The sequence below is a fragment of the Nicotiana tomentosiformis genome, chromosome 7, assembly GCF_000390325.3.
Source record: "Nicotiana tomentosiformis chromosome 7, ASM39032v3, whole genome shotgun sequence".
NCBI classification, from domain to species: Eukaryota; Viridiplantae; Streptophyta; class Magnoliopsida; order Solanales; family Solanaceae; genus Nicotiana; species Nicotiana tomentosiformis.
The window spans coordinates 53,777,373-53,791,599 of NC_090818.1; positions in this window are offsets into that span (position 1 = coordinate 53,777,373).

Here is a 14,227-nt window from a genome sequence, read left to right on the forward strand (position 1 = left end):
GGAGATCAGCGATGCTTACATCACAAATGGAGTCATATCGGACTATGTATGACTCACACGATTTCCTTTCTCTTTATTGGGTGAGGATAAGAAATGGTTGAAGGATGAACTAGTGAACTCTATTATATCATGGAATGAGCTCGTAAGTTCTTGGCGAGATTTTCTCCATCTTTTAGAACACTAAAACTGCAAAGATCCAAAGTGAAATAGCCGTCTTTAAACAGAAAGAGGACGAGTCGCTTTATTCCACTTTCAAGAGGTCCAATAGACTACTTCGGGATTGTCCACATCATAATCAGACTAGTGAGGTCTTGCTCACACTTTTATCTAGGGTCTTCATTCGGAGACAAAGATTATGGTAGATGCTGCAGTAGGAGGTCAAATATTGGAAAAGTGTTTTGATGAGATCTACACACTCCTGAATAAGTTCTCTAAGAGTAATCCATACTGACAATGAGAAGCAAGTAGACACACAATTCATAAGGTTGCGGGGTACTTGAGTTGCATGTTGTTTCAGCACTATCAATACAAGTGTCTTTGTTGGCGAATCAATTCAACAAAATATCTATGGTTATGAATAAATAGTAGGTCTAACCGATACACCAAGTACAATCATTTTGTGAAGTACGTGGAGAAAGCCACACAAGTGATCTATCCACAGTTAATCTAGAGTTGGTCTATTTTATTGATGATCGCAAACACACAAGAAAACTTATGCTCGCTAGTCAAAGATAGTATAGTAAAATTATCCTCTCCACAGGGATTGGATTTAAACAATGTTCAAATAAATTATGGTTTATTGCTATTCAGGATGATCAACACTTTGATTTGAGGTAATTTCTAACTACAATTAACTACTAAATTAAAAATTACGACTAAGTAGACTTGATCATAGAGAATGAGAGGGTTGAGCTAAAACGGATTGTAAGCAATATGTGAAATAAGGATTACAAGAAGATATGTGTAAAATAGCTATTCGGGATCTAACTCTGATTAAATTCACTTTGAATGTTCTAATGATTATCACATATTTACTCGATGATTAGTTCAATCATAAAGTCAAGACTTCTCTCTCGATTAAATTTGAACTCAATAAGGTAAACTAATATAAAGTACTGTGAAGATATGTACGAACACGTTAATGGACTAGTCTTTTGAAAAACGACTCTCAAATATTCTCTTAACTTGGTTTAATCAATAATTCAAAAAGCTCTTTCGATTACTTAGAAGAATCACTAAATAAAACCAAAAAAATAATGCAAAATTAATCACCAAAATATTTCCTCTTTCGATTAAAAGAACCGGTGAACAAAGCTGCAATCAATTCAAAGCTCCAGCATGCATTCAAACAACTAAATCAGAGTTAAATCTATAATTAACAATCAAAACACCATATCCGTCAAAAATTACGATAAACTACTTCATAACAGTAGAAAAAATCATCTTAAAATGGTTCAAAGATATAGGTAACATCAACGTTAATGATTCAATACAAACTCCCGTATTGCATCGATTGTTGGTTGAAGCCTTGATGAAATAATGTGTCTCCTTGCCTAGGCCCCTCAATTCCTTCGTAGGTCCAAAGTCCTTTAAAAATCATATTTTTGATGTATTTATACCATACATGAATGGGTCCGGGCGAAAATCCCCTTTTCAAGCCGAAGTGGGAAAACTGGGCTTCCAAAATACACAGGCGTGATGGGTCTCACGGTGTCCCATGCACCGCGCTTGTGGGATTTATCAGAGGGGCAATTATATGTCAGGCATGCTATTTCTACACCACCAAGCCGCGCCTTGTGGTGCCCCATGAGGCGTGGTAGTGCAATTTTCTTTGCTCCGGAATTTTTCTAACTTTTAACATTCAGACTTGGTCCTCGACCCCTAAACGTGATCTCGGTTTTCTTCTTTGGGCTTCTACTCAGCCTTCAAAACTCCAATATGTCCATTTTAACTCCAAAAGTTCTTCCTAATGCGATATCACATCCTATAAAGCATAACATACGTAATAAGCACAAGTCATTATCGATTAGGCTCAAACACAAATAAAGTACTGTAATTTGAATGCAAAATTTAACTAAAACTTTGAGTTCCTAGTCTTACATAATTTATGAGTAATGCTAATAGAGGCCAAGCGAATTAATATGGTAACACTTATAATCCAACTAGAGGAACCACCCAAATTTCTAATGAGGTAAAAATCAGGGAACTCAAAATCAGCATAGACCAGAGGCTCAAAAACAATAGTTTCGACCACCACAGGCTAACCAGTCCACCAATTCGATCTGGTAATCATGAGGGGATGCTAAAAAATATATGAACAAGGGTCATATTTATCCCTCTACTTTTATAAATAAGTTATATTTACCCTCCATTTTACTTTTTGCATATTCTTATCCCTATCGTTCTACTTTGGGTTTAAAATTACCCCCAGGTCGTTAATTCACTCATCAAAACTTTAAAAAGACATGTGGCACCCTCTAGTTGCTCAAAAAATACCCACCATATTTCCTATTATTTCTAACCGACCCAAGCTTAAGACCCTACCCGACCCACACGAACCTCCCACTTAAATCCCCCAACACTAACCCACAGTTCCAACATCTAAATATTAAATATTTTTCAGCATCAAATCTTTATGTATGTTTAGTCACTTTTATTCTTCAGTTTTTATTTGCTTCATCCATAGGAAAGATTCGCGGCTAGAGAGCATGGAGTACATGAAAGTCCCTTTATAATTCCATAACTGACGTTCAGGTCTCTCTATATATACTTTAGTTATATCATATCACTTTATTTAATTTTTGTTTATTGCAAGATGAGTAGCTTTAATTATAAGAATTATAAGTTTTGTTCCCCTTGCTAATGGAATTATAAGGTCCATTCCAAAGGGAATATACCCTTTTCTTGGAAGAACAAGCCAGGGTTTAGTAAAGTTACACCATGCAACCGTTGGTTTTTCACCAATACTTTCACCATCGTATATCCGATGCCGAAAGAAGCAAAGACTTCATTATTCCATCACCTACAAATTTCACATCCGTCGTGCACTTTTCAGCCGTCGCCACTGTTGAGAAGTTCATCTAGAAGGGGATTGAAGAAGCAAGTTGATCCATCCTTGATGGGCTATAAATAGTACACAAAAAGCTCAATAATGATTTTAGGTGGTTTAAGGATGATTTTGGGTATGGGATGAAGAATAAGAGAATGTGTTGGGGGGTTACGTGAAGGGGTTCGGGTGGGTCGGGTAGGTCTTAACCTTGGGTCAGTTAGAAATAATAGGAAGTAGGGTGGGTATTTTTTTGGGCAACCAGAGAGTGCCATGTATCTTTTTAAAGTTCTGATGAGTGGAATTAATTTTAAACTCAAAGTAGAACGGTAAGGGTAAGAATATGTAAAAAGTAAAATGGAGGGTAAATATAGCTTATTTTTTATGATAACAGGATAAGTATGACCCTTTTTCAAATGGTTGATAATCAGAATCAAGCTACTGCTATCTGTAATTTGAAGAGACAAATCGGACAACTAGTTAGCGCCCAAAATATCCAACTAACTAGGGAACTTCATAGTGAAACTGAGGCAAATTCTAAGTCTCATGTTAATATTGTGATGTTGAAGAACGAGATAGAGTTAGTGGAAGCTGCATCCCAGAAGAGAAAGCAAGTGACTTTTGCTAAAACATAAGTTCATTTCGAAGATAAAACAAAAAGTTGCAAGTGAACCAGAGAAGTCAGAGAAAGATGTTGTGGCAATGCCACCACCACCTATAGTGACCAAGCCATCACCCCTTTCGTGCAAAGATTGCAGAAGTTGAAAGATAATGCTACATTTAAGAAGTTCCTGGATATTCTAAAACAAGTGAAAATTAACATTCAATTAGTAGACATAATGCAAGGAGATTATAGCAAATAAGTGAAGGTTGCCTGAGTTCGAAACTGTTGCACTCACGAAAGAATATAGTTCAAGAATTCAAAGTAAGCTACCTCAGAAATTAAAGGACTTAGGGAGCTTCACTATTCAGATTTTTGATCGGTAAACATGTAGTTGAGAGAGCTTTATACGTATTGGGGTGAGTATCAACTTGATGCCCTTGTCCGTATTGAGATAGTTGAGGTTGGGTGTTCCTTGACCCATAAAAGTAATCATACCGTTGGCAGAGCATTCTCCAGCTAGCCCGGAAGGTGTGATTGAAGACCTGTTAGTTTAAGTGGGGGGTCATTCATATTTCCTAATCACTAGATTCTTCTGGATTATGAACCTGATCAGAAAGTCCCATTTATTTTGGGGCGATTATTTTTAGCCACATGCTGAGCTATCATTGATTTTCTTGAAGGGCAAATGGCTATGAGAGTAGGTGATAGATTAGAAGTATTCAATGGGTATAGAGCACTCAATTTGCCATCCCACTATGAAGACTTGGTCATGATTTCAGTCGTGGAAGATAATATGACCACGGTGATATCATACATGACTCGCGAAGACCCCCTCAAAAGATCTTTGATGGATGATAAAGAGGAGAGTAAAAATGAGCTCATGAGGAAATTGAGCAAGTCCTTAACATGATATGTAAGTATGTGCATGGTCTTGAAGGTTTGAAGAAATTGACATGCCATTAGCTTTGCCACTCCAAATCCATCTATTGAAGAAGCTCCAAAATAGGAACTCAAGCCTTTACCATCGCGCTTGCACTATGCTTACTTGGGAAATTTGAAAACTTTATTAGTCATTATCTAATCTCACATATCTCAGTTGCATGAAGACAAGTTGTTCTGAGTTTGTAGAATGCATAAAAGAGCTATAAATGTAACGACCCTACTTGTCGTTTTAAGAATTTATGTCTCGTTCGGCGACTTAAGATCTCGTGCAGCTTTGTAAAGCATATTATGACTTGTGTGTGTGGTCGAGTTTGATTTTCGGATGATTCGGGATCAAATTAAAAGAATAATTCTTATTTTAGAAGCCGAAATAGAATTTTGATGATGTCAATAGCTTCGTATGGTAATTTTGGACTTAGGCGTATGTCCGAAATTTGATTTGAAAGTCCGTAGGACAATTCGGCGAAAAGTTAGAAAATGAAGTTTTTGAAATATTCATAAATTTGGCCATAAGTCGATTGTTTGATAACGAGGTCGGATTTCACTTCCGAAAATTAGAACTGCTCCATTATGTCATTTATGACTCATGTACAAAATTTAAAGTCATTCCGGATTGAATTGATACATTTCGGTGCAAATTATAGAAGTTGGAAACTTTGAAAACTCATATTTGATTCGAGGCGTGGTTTATAATTTCAGCATTGTTTGACGTGGTTTGAGGCCTCGACTAAATTCATATTGTAGTTTAAGACGTGTTGGTATATTTGGTTAAGGTCCCGGGTAGCTCGGATGAGTTTCGTACGAGGTTCGGATCGAATTTGGACTTGTTGAAGCTGCTGGAATTTCTGTTGGAGGAAGTTGTTTCTGGGCAGCAACTGTAATCGCACCTGCAAAATTTTGGGCGCAGGTACGACGTCGCAGAAGTGACACCTTGCATTGCAGAAGTGAGGATGGATGGACTGGAGGGGGGCTTCGCAGAAGCGTAACATGGCACGCTTCAACGGCCTCGCAGAAGCGAAAATTGGCTTCGCAAAAGCGGTGAAAGCGCAGAAACGATGGGCTGCTCGCACTTGCGATTGCACAGAAGCAGACATTGTGCCGCAGGTGTGATGAATCATCTGCGCAGTGCACTTCACAGATGCGAGGTTTTTCTTGCAAAAGCGAGCTCGCATAAGCGCAAATTTGTTCCGCAAAAGCGAAACTGGACAGAACATTTAGGACCAAAAATGGTCATTTTCTTCATTTCGTTTTTGGAGTTTGAAGCTCGGTTTTTGGGTGATTTTGGAGGAGTTCTTCACGACCTTAACTTGGGTAAGTGTTCTATATCCTAAAGTGATTATATTTCATAAATCCATGGTTATATTCATCATTTATTTAGGATTTAATTGAAGAAATTGAGAAAAATTATGAAATATTCCGAAAATGAAAAATGTAGATTTAGAGGTCGAGTTATTGTCGGAATTTGATAAAATTTATGTGGTTGGACTGGTGGTTAAATGGGCGTTCATATTTTGTAACTTTTGTCGGGTTCCGAGAAGTGGGCCCCATGAGCGATTTTTGAGTTAAATTTTTGATTTTGTTGGAAAGTTAGTATTTTCATATGGAATTAATTCCAATAATTTATATTGACTGAATCGAATTAATTGTTATAAGATACGAGGCTTTCGGAGGCCAATTCGGGAAGCAAAGGCAAAGCGGAGTAAAGAATTTTACGGTTTGAGGTAAGTATCTTGCCTAACCTTGAGTGGGAGAAATACCCCTTAGGCATTGAGTCTTATGTGAAAATTGTATAATTGAAAACCATGTACGCAAGGAGACGAGTACATTCTTGGTTTATATGTGCAAATTATATCGGTTGAAATTCGTAGACGCCCTTATGTAATTGAAAATTGTTGGAACATAGTAAATCCTTGAATTGTTATGCCTCATTCCTTGTCTGCCGAGTTTGTATTTTATATGATAATTTGGTGTGATTATCACTTGGATTTTATGCGAACTCCGTGTGTTTGTTGATTTGATATTCTTTTGGAATTAAATTCATTATGGATTCCTTATCTGCAAGTAACTATTAAATAAGTTTAAAATGAGGCATTAATATATATTTATTAAAATTTTGGATTAAAGAAGGCGTTGTCCTATGCTGGGTTACTTTTCCATCTTTGTTATTGTTTTGAGGTTTTATATAGGTTATGTGGAGCCTTGGGGTATTTGTTGAGAAATTTATTGATTTTGTTATATCTTTGGGATTGGTTGTGGCCTATGGGCAAATTGTGATATGAATTATTGTATTGTGTTATTGTGATCATATTCAGTGTTGAATTGTGAAATATTTTTCTGTTGAGTTGTTCACTCCCGGATATTTTTGTTAAGATTTTGTGCACATTATGGTCGAGCCATGGGCTCCTTATTGTGAAAAATAATGTATTGTTGATTTTTGTGGCAAGTTGTAATATTTGAGCACTTGATGTGCAATTTGTGATATGTTATAATATTTGAACACTTGAGGTGCGATTTATGAGATGTTGTAATATTGGCACGTGATATTGTTGGGAGGTTTGTTCGGGTGTTTGCATGAGGTTTCTGCCGTGCTATTGTTACTATTGATATATGCACATGCGGCGTGATAAGGTGGGTTACATATGTGGGTTTGCGCATGTGGCGAGACAAAGTGAGAATATTATTATGCGCGTGCGGCGAGACAAGGCGGACATTTACTTTATTATTACGCACGTGACGAGACAAGGTGGGATATGTCGGGGATTAATTTGTGATGACCTGTGATGGCCTGGGGGCATTGTTGTTGTTGATATTTATGATTTGGGACTACGAGGCAGTACCTCAGGAGTGCCCTTTTGTCGATATTTCTCTATGGCTGCACTTGCCTTTGGTTATTTTGTTTTTCCGTAATATGTTAATTATTGTGTTCTACGTGATGTATTATTTTACTTAATATTAGGTGTTTTGTATTTCTTGTTGTATTGTGTTGGCTTTGATTTTTTCGTATGAGACTCTGAGGATTTGTATTTCTGGTTTGTACTTATTCTTAATGATTGAGTTGTTTTAAATAAAAAAAATTACTATTATGTTTTAATTTAATAAGTTTTACATCCAAGTCAGTAGCTTATCTGATGCTTTATTTTAATTTTAATATCATTTTCTTCACTCAAACTATTTCTAAAATAAACTCATTTCTTTGTTAAATTCTTACTTGATTTACAAAAATAATTGTATCCTTACTTTATTGAAAATAAATTGATCATACAGATTTTATGTATTGATATATTTGGCACGAGAGTTGTCCGTGCGGTTATGATAGAGATATGGGTACGAGGTGCCGTGAGAATATGAAAGGGGGTTGAGACCCGTATTTTTATAATTTTGAGATAAGAATAATTATATGTGAAAGATTTATATTTGAGGGACTTGTTTAATTGGTTGTACTTGTGCTTACTATTCGTCTGAATAATAATTATAGTGTTCTTGGTGCCTTATTATTTACATCACTAGTTGATTATTGCTGCTATCACTACTATTTATTTTCTATTATTTTTGTATACTATATTGCACAGATTATTAGACTAGTGAGTGTCTTGACTGTACCTCGTCACTACTCCACTGAGGTTAGTCTTGATACTTACTGGGTACCGACTGTGGTGTACTCATACTACACTTCTTCACATTTTTGTGCAGAGTCAGGTATTGGAGATATCAGACTCGGACAAAGTTAGTGTATTGATCGCAAGGATTCAAGGTAGAGCTGCTTGGTCGTCACAGTCCCTTGGAATCTTTCCATTTTATTGTACTGTCAACTCTTATTCGAACAATATTGTATATTCGATCCTTGTGATCATTACATGTATTCAGTTAGAGTTCCTGACTCAGTATTACCAGTCTTGGGAGGTTGTTATTATTATTTCCGCTGTGAGTTTCGATTATCTATTTCAAAAAAAAAATAGCTCGAAATGTAATTATAATCAGCTTACCTAGTCTTAGAAACTAAGTGTCATCACGGCACATGTGGTGGGATTTTGGATCGTGACAATAAGGTGGACTATTGTGGATATTAAGGGGATTAACCTTTTGTTTTGTTTGCATAAAAGTTTGATGGAAGAGCACTTGCTGTAATGATTCGACTATTTTTTTTGAGTTTTACCATTTTGTTCAGCAGTTTGAGACCTTAGCTAGCTTTATATGATATATTATGACTTGTATATATAGTTGATTTGATGTTCGCAGGGTTCAAGATTGATTTGTTAGAATAATTCTGAATTTGGAAGCTTAAGATTGGAATAGTTGATCAAGCTTTGACTTTTGAGTAAATAACCTCGAAATTGAGATTTGATTAGTTTTAATATGTTCGGATGATGATTTTGGACTTGAGCGCATGTTCGGATTTGAATTCAGATATTCCTAGAAGGTTTTAGCTCCATTTATTTAAAGTTGGCAATTTGAAGAATTGGAAAAGTTCATAAGTTTGATCGGGAGTTGACTTTGGTGCTATCGGATTCGGATTGTGATTTTGAAACCTTTTTATAGGTTCATTTAGTTTATTGAATCTTGTGTGCAAAGTTTGATTGTGATCTAGAATGTCTAAGTATGATTCGGGCGAGTTTGGCGAAATTTATATGTTTGGAAGTTAAGAGAAGGATTTTGATCTTTGATTCATATTTTTGATGTTATTTGCGGTATTTTGAGATTTGAATAAGTTTGAATATCGTATTTGGACTTGTTGGTATGATGGGACGTGGTCCCAAGGGACTCGGGTATGGTTCGAGGTGGTTTCAGACAATTTTTGGTTGAGTTGCATTGCTGATTTTCTTATGCATCTGATGATCATAGAGATTGCAGAAGGATCTTCCTGATCGCGTAGTGCGTTTTGATTGCTGACGACTTATGAATTGCATTTGCGATGGGTTGTTTGCGTTCGTGGAGAGGAGATATGGGCATGAGTGAATTTGTGAGTGCATTCGCGTGAGGAGATACGCATTCACGATGAAGAGATTAGAGCTGGGGGTCGTGTCTTCGCGTTCGCGGTGGGTTGTCCACGTTCACGTAGGAGAGTGGTACTTGGTCATCGCGTTCGTGATGCTTATCACGCATTCTCAACGTAGGCTTTCTAGGCAGTTGTATAATTGAGCTTCGCTATCGCGAAGGGGAGTGCTAGGCAGACCTCTAAGTTGGGAATTTCAGGATTTTATCCATTCTTTCATATTTTGAGCCCTAGACTTGGAGAGGGACAATTTTTCATGGGGATTTTCATACAAGGAAAGAGGGTAAGTGATTTCTATCTATTTGTGATTATATCACAACGATCTACAAGGATTTCTACATGTTAAACATGGAATTTAGAAAGGGAATTTGGGATTTTTGTCTACACTTTAAAAGATTTTATTTTGGGGGTTTTGACCATCGATTTGGATACGAATTTGAAAACTAATTATATATTTGAACTCAGCGGTTATGGGTTATTAGATTTTGGTATTGGTTTCAAGTTTCGGGCATGTAGTCCCGGGTTGACTTTTGTTGACCCTTTGAAATTCCTCAAAGATCGATGTTTTACGAATTGGGATCGCTTCCTATAGCATTGTTTGACTTCCTTGGATGATGTTTGACTTGGATTTATGTGTTTGGAGGGCTATAGCGAGGTTTTGATGCACTTTATGGTTGAAGCTAGCCCGGAAAGAGGTAAATCTCTTGGCTAACCTTGTTAAGAGAAAAACCCATAGGATTTGATTTGATTGCTATGCGTTTAAGGTATAGGGGTTGTGTATATATGTGGTGGCGAGCGTATATGCACTTACCGTATAAATATCATGACCAGGATAGATTTGAAATATTGCATGCCTTCTTTTGTCTATGTGCTCATTTGATTCATAATTTATTTGACTTATGTGACTACGTTTGCTCTCTTATTCATGTTCGAAGTCATGCCTATATTTATGATTAATTGTGAAGGCATTGGAACTTATTCTTGATATATTAAATTAGTTAATTATCTGTAGTTACATAAAGATTGTATGAGCACATATCCGTATAATTTTTATTAAGCTGTTGTGCACCTATTAATTGTAATTTTTTAGCATATGCATACATTTTGAATAAGGATACTTGATTTGGACTTAGAACTTTGGCACGAAAGGTAAAGCATGCAGATGAAATACAGTTATAACACATTGGACATGATGATCGAATATTGATTTATGAAGGATTGCTATTATGCCCTCTTTGCGCTTGGATTTGGTACCGTTCCTCTGGATTCAGGTGATTTTCTATGTTACTTTGAGCCCAGTGAGCATGGTCCGTATATGGATTTTGTATCGGGTCAATACATGGATTTCATATCGGGTTATTGTGATAAATGAATTTTGTACCGGATACACGGATCTTGTACCGGTTTGAGCATGCATTCATATTCTTAATTTATTTAGAGGCATACATTTAAATGCTAACTATTGCATGCCATGTATACTTGCTAGTTGGGATCCTCGACTCTGTTGATTGAAGCATGCCCGCCCTTCTTTCCATGCTTGAGCACAGTGGTAGAAGCAGGATATTTGCGAAGGGGATTCAAAAATTTTAAAAATAAAATAAATAATAAAGCCAACCAAAACAAAAAAAATATTAGATGGTAACCGATTTCATTAATAGAAAGAGAAGTTCTCAACACAAAGATAGTGCTAAGATAAACATATCACAATAACAAGACTTTTAAAAGAGAAAATAAAAAATACGTCTTGTGTTAGTTACAAGGACCTAATGACTAATGAGATCAACAAAAAATAACTATGCACATTATTACAACTGCACTCGACGAGGTTTCATATCTTGAAATGTTTTAATAATAGTATCATTAGAAATACTATCAAACACATTTTTTTTTACATAAGGCACCAGACAACCGCTAAAGAATTCATCATTTATTTGAATTCGTAAGTCATTCTTGATAAACTTCATCGACAAAAAATCTCTTTCAACGGATGCAATAACAACTGGCAGAAGCAAAGCAAGTTTCACTAAGCGAAATATGGAGGATAATTTGAATGCTTCTTTATCTGAACTAATATTTTTGAAAGATCACAAAGCCCATGTAGGTCGAAGAATCTTTTATCAATATCACGAACATCAATAATATAACTTGCAAGCTAATTCTCAAGAGCACCCATACTAAATTCATCAAAGTCATTAAGATATAACTTAGTCATTCTCATTATTTTCCTAATGTCAAAACCTGAAAATGAGTTAATTATATTCAAACAAACAATTCCATGAAGCAAATAAGTCGTCACTTCATCAAAACATTCATTAAGCTCTTGAATTTGCCAATCAATAATTTTGATAAATACTTCAACTCGATAATAATTCTCAAATGTTTGACAAGCCCTGATATATCCCACTGCCTTGGCTCTTTCATCTGTAGAATGTGCATAAAAAATAAGCGATTCAAGAACATCAAGAATAGAGCCAAATATCAGAATAAAATTATTAAAAGATTTAAAGTGATATCCCCAACAAGTATCACATGCTCTTGAAAGACCAAGTTTTTGATTCAAGCACCTACCGGTTGTAAGCTCAACCATATCTAATGCCTCTTGAATTCTTTCTTTTTGAGATTCTCAAAATTCATCCATACGCTTAAAAGAAGATTTCAATATATTCAAAATATTTTAAACCAATACTACAAGTTCTCCCACTTGAAGATATATCTTAGAAATCGCAACAAGGGTAAGTTGAAGTTGATGAGCAAAACAATGAATAGGATGAGCCGATCTACTTTCTCGCTTAATCAATATTTTAAGACGATTAATCTCACCTTGTATATAGCTTGCCCCATCCTAACATTGTCCACACATATATGATAGACTTAATGAGTGTTGGAAAAGTAAATTAACAATTGCACTCTTCAGAGATGAAGCACTGGTATTTTGAACATGAACAACATCAATAAGTCACTCCATCAAAAATCCCATTCTATCAACATACCGTAAGACAATATCAATTTTCTCCTTGCGTGATGTATCAAAAGATTCATCAACTAGCAAGGTAAAGTAATCACTATTTAGTTCCTCAATGATAGCTTTAGTTGTTTCTATCTTACATGCAGTAACAATGTCTTTCTGAATTATTGGAGAAGTCATTTGATCATTTTGAGGAGCATGTTCAGTACACAATTACGAATGTTATCACACACTTTGGCATATTATGAGAGGGTTTGAATAAAATTACCCCTACTAAGTGATGACTTTGATATATCATGACCTCGAAATGTTAATCCATGAGTTATAAGAAGTCTTACTACAATAACTGAAGTAGTTAAGCGGACCCAATACTCATGCTTAATTTGATTAGATTACCTCTCAAATGAAGATTGAATAGACGTTGCCGCAAAACTTGACATTTCGTTTTTGACTGATTGTGAATGCTACTCGACTTACCAATATGTTTATCAAAACTTTTCTTTTTATGCTGACTCTTAAACCCTATACTTGAAAATACATTACTTCCACCTTGATAGATATTATTATCTTTAAATAGATAACAACACAAATAATAGGTTGTATCTTTACTTATACTGGACTCCAACCAATCATGATATTCATCATCAAAGCTTTTAGGATTAAACCGACAATTGATCCAGAAAAAATAATTTTAGGAAAGTTATGAAGTCGAGGTTGACAAGGACCTTATCGAAGGTATTCTCTTCTAATAACATCACGATGATTTGGATGAAAGTGCAAGATTTAGGTTCTTTCTGCTGGATCAAACTTTAAAGAATTCAAATCAAATTCATCATAATATGCTACTTCTAAATGGTTGATATTCTCTTCTTGGATAGGTTGAGTATGAAAAGCCAAATTTGATTTTGGTGCTTTGGTAAAATACCTCTTCGGTAAATTTTGAGATTGAATTATAAAGTAGGAATGTAGTTAGAAAAATTATTATATGAATATTGTATCGAACTAAGCTTAAAGAAGGGTTAGCTTCAACATAAACTAATAAAAGTATAAATTCAAAAAAAGATTCAACTAGAAGAAAATATTGTTCCAATACTCAATTTTCTTTAGTTTAGTATCATCTTAATTTTCTTTAGTCTAATGTCACCTCAATTGCTTTAGTATGTAGGCAGATGACACTAATTCGGTTTTCATAAACACTGCAGATTGGAGCTAATATTGTCAACAAAGCTTCGAGGTACCCTATGAAGTTAATAGCCAAAAACGCTGGTGTCAATGAAAGTGTTGTGATTGAGAAGGTAAATAAGGTTGAAATAAGTTGACTGTTTATGTCACATTGTAGGAGAGTATAAATGATTTGTTGACTGATTTTATGATCTTTCTTCAGGTGTCTAATAATACTAATGACTTTCTCAACGTAAGTGCTCAACCTAATGTTCATGTAATTCACCAAAGACTTCAAGAACTCAAGAAAGCAGAGGCATCATCTTCAAGTTCATCAGTCAGTGATCCCAAGAATGAGATACACAACTTCAGTAAACAACCCCATTTGGTGCAATAGCAGGGAATTTGACGGTGCCAAAACTTTAAGAGTCATTCTCAATAACATCACGAATGCAATAAGAATAACAAATATCTATAAAGAAGCTTTTAGCCTCCATGATCGAGTCAAACGTATCTCAA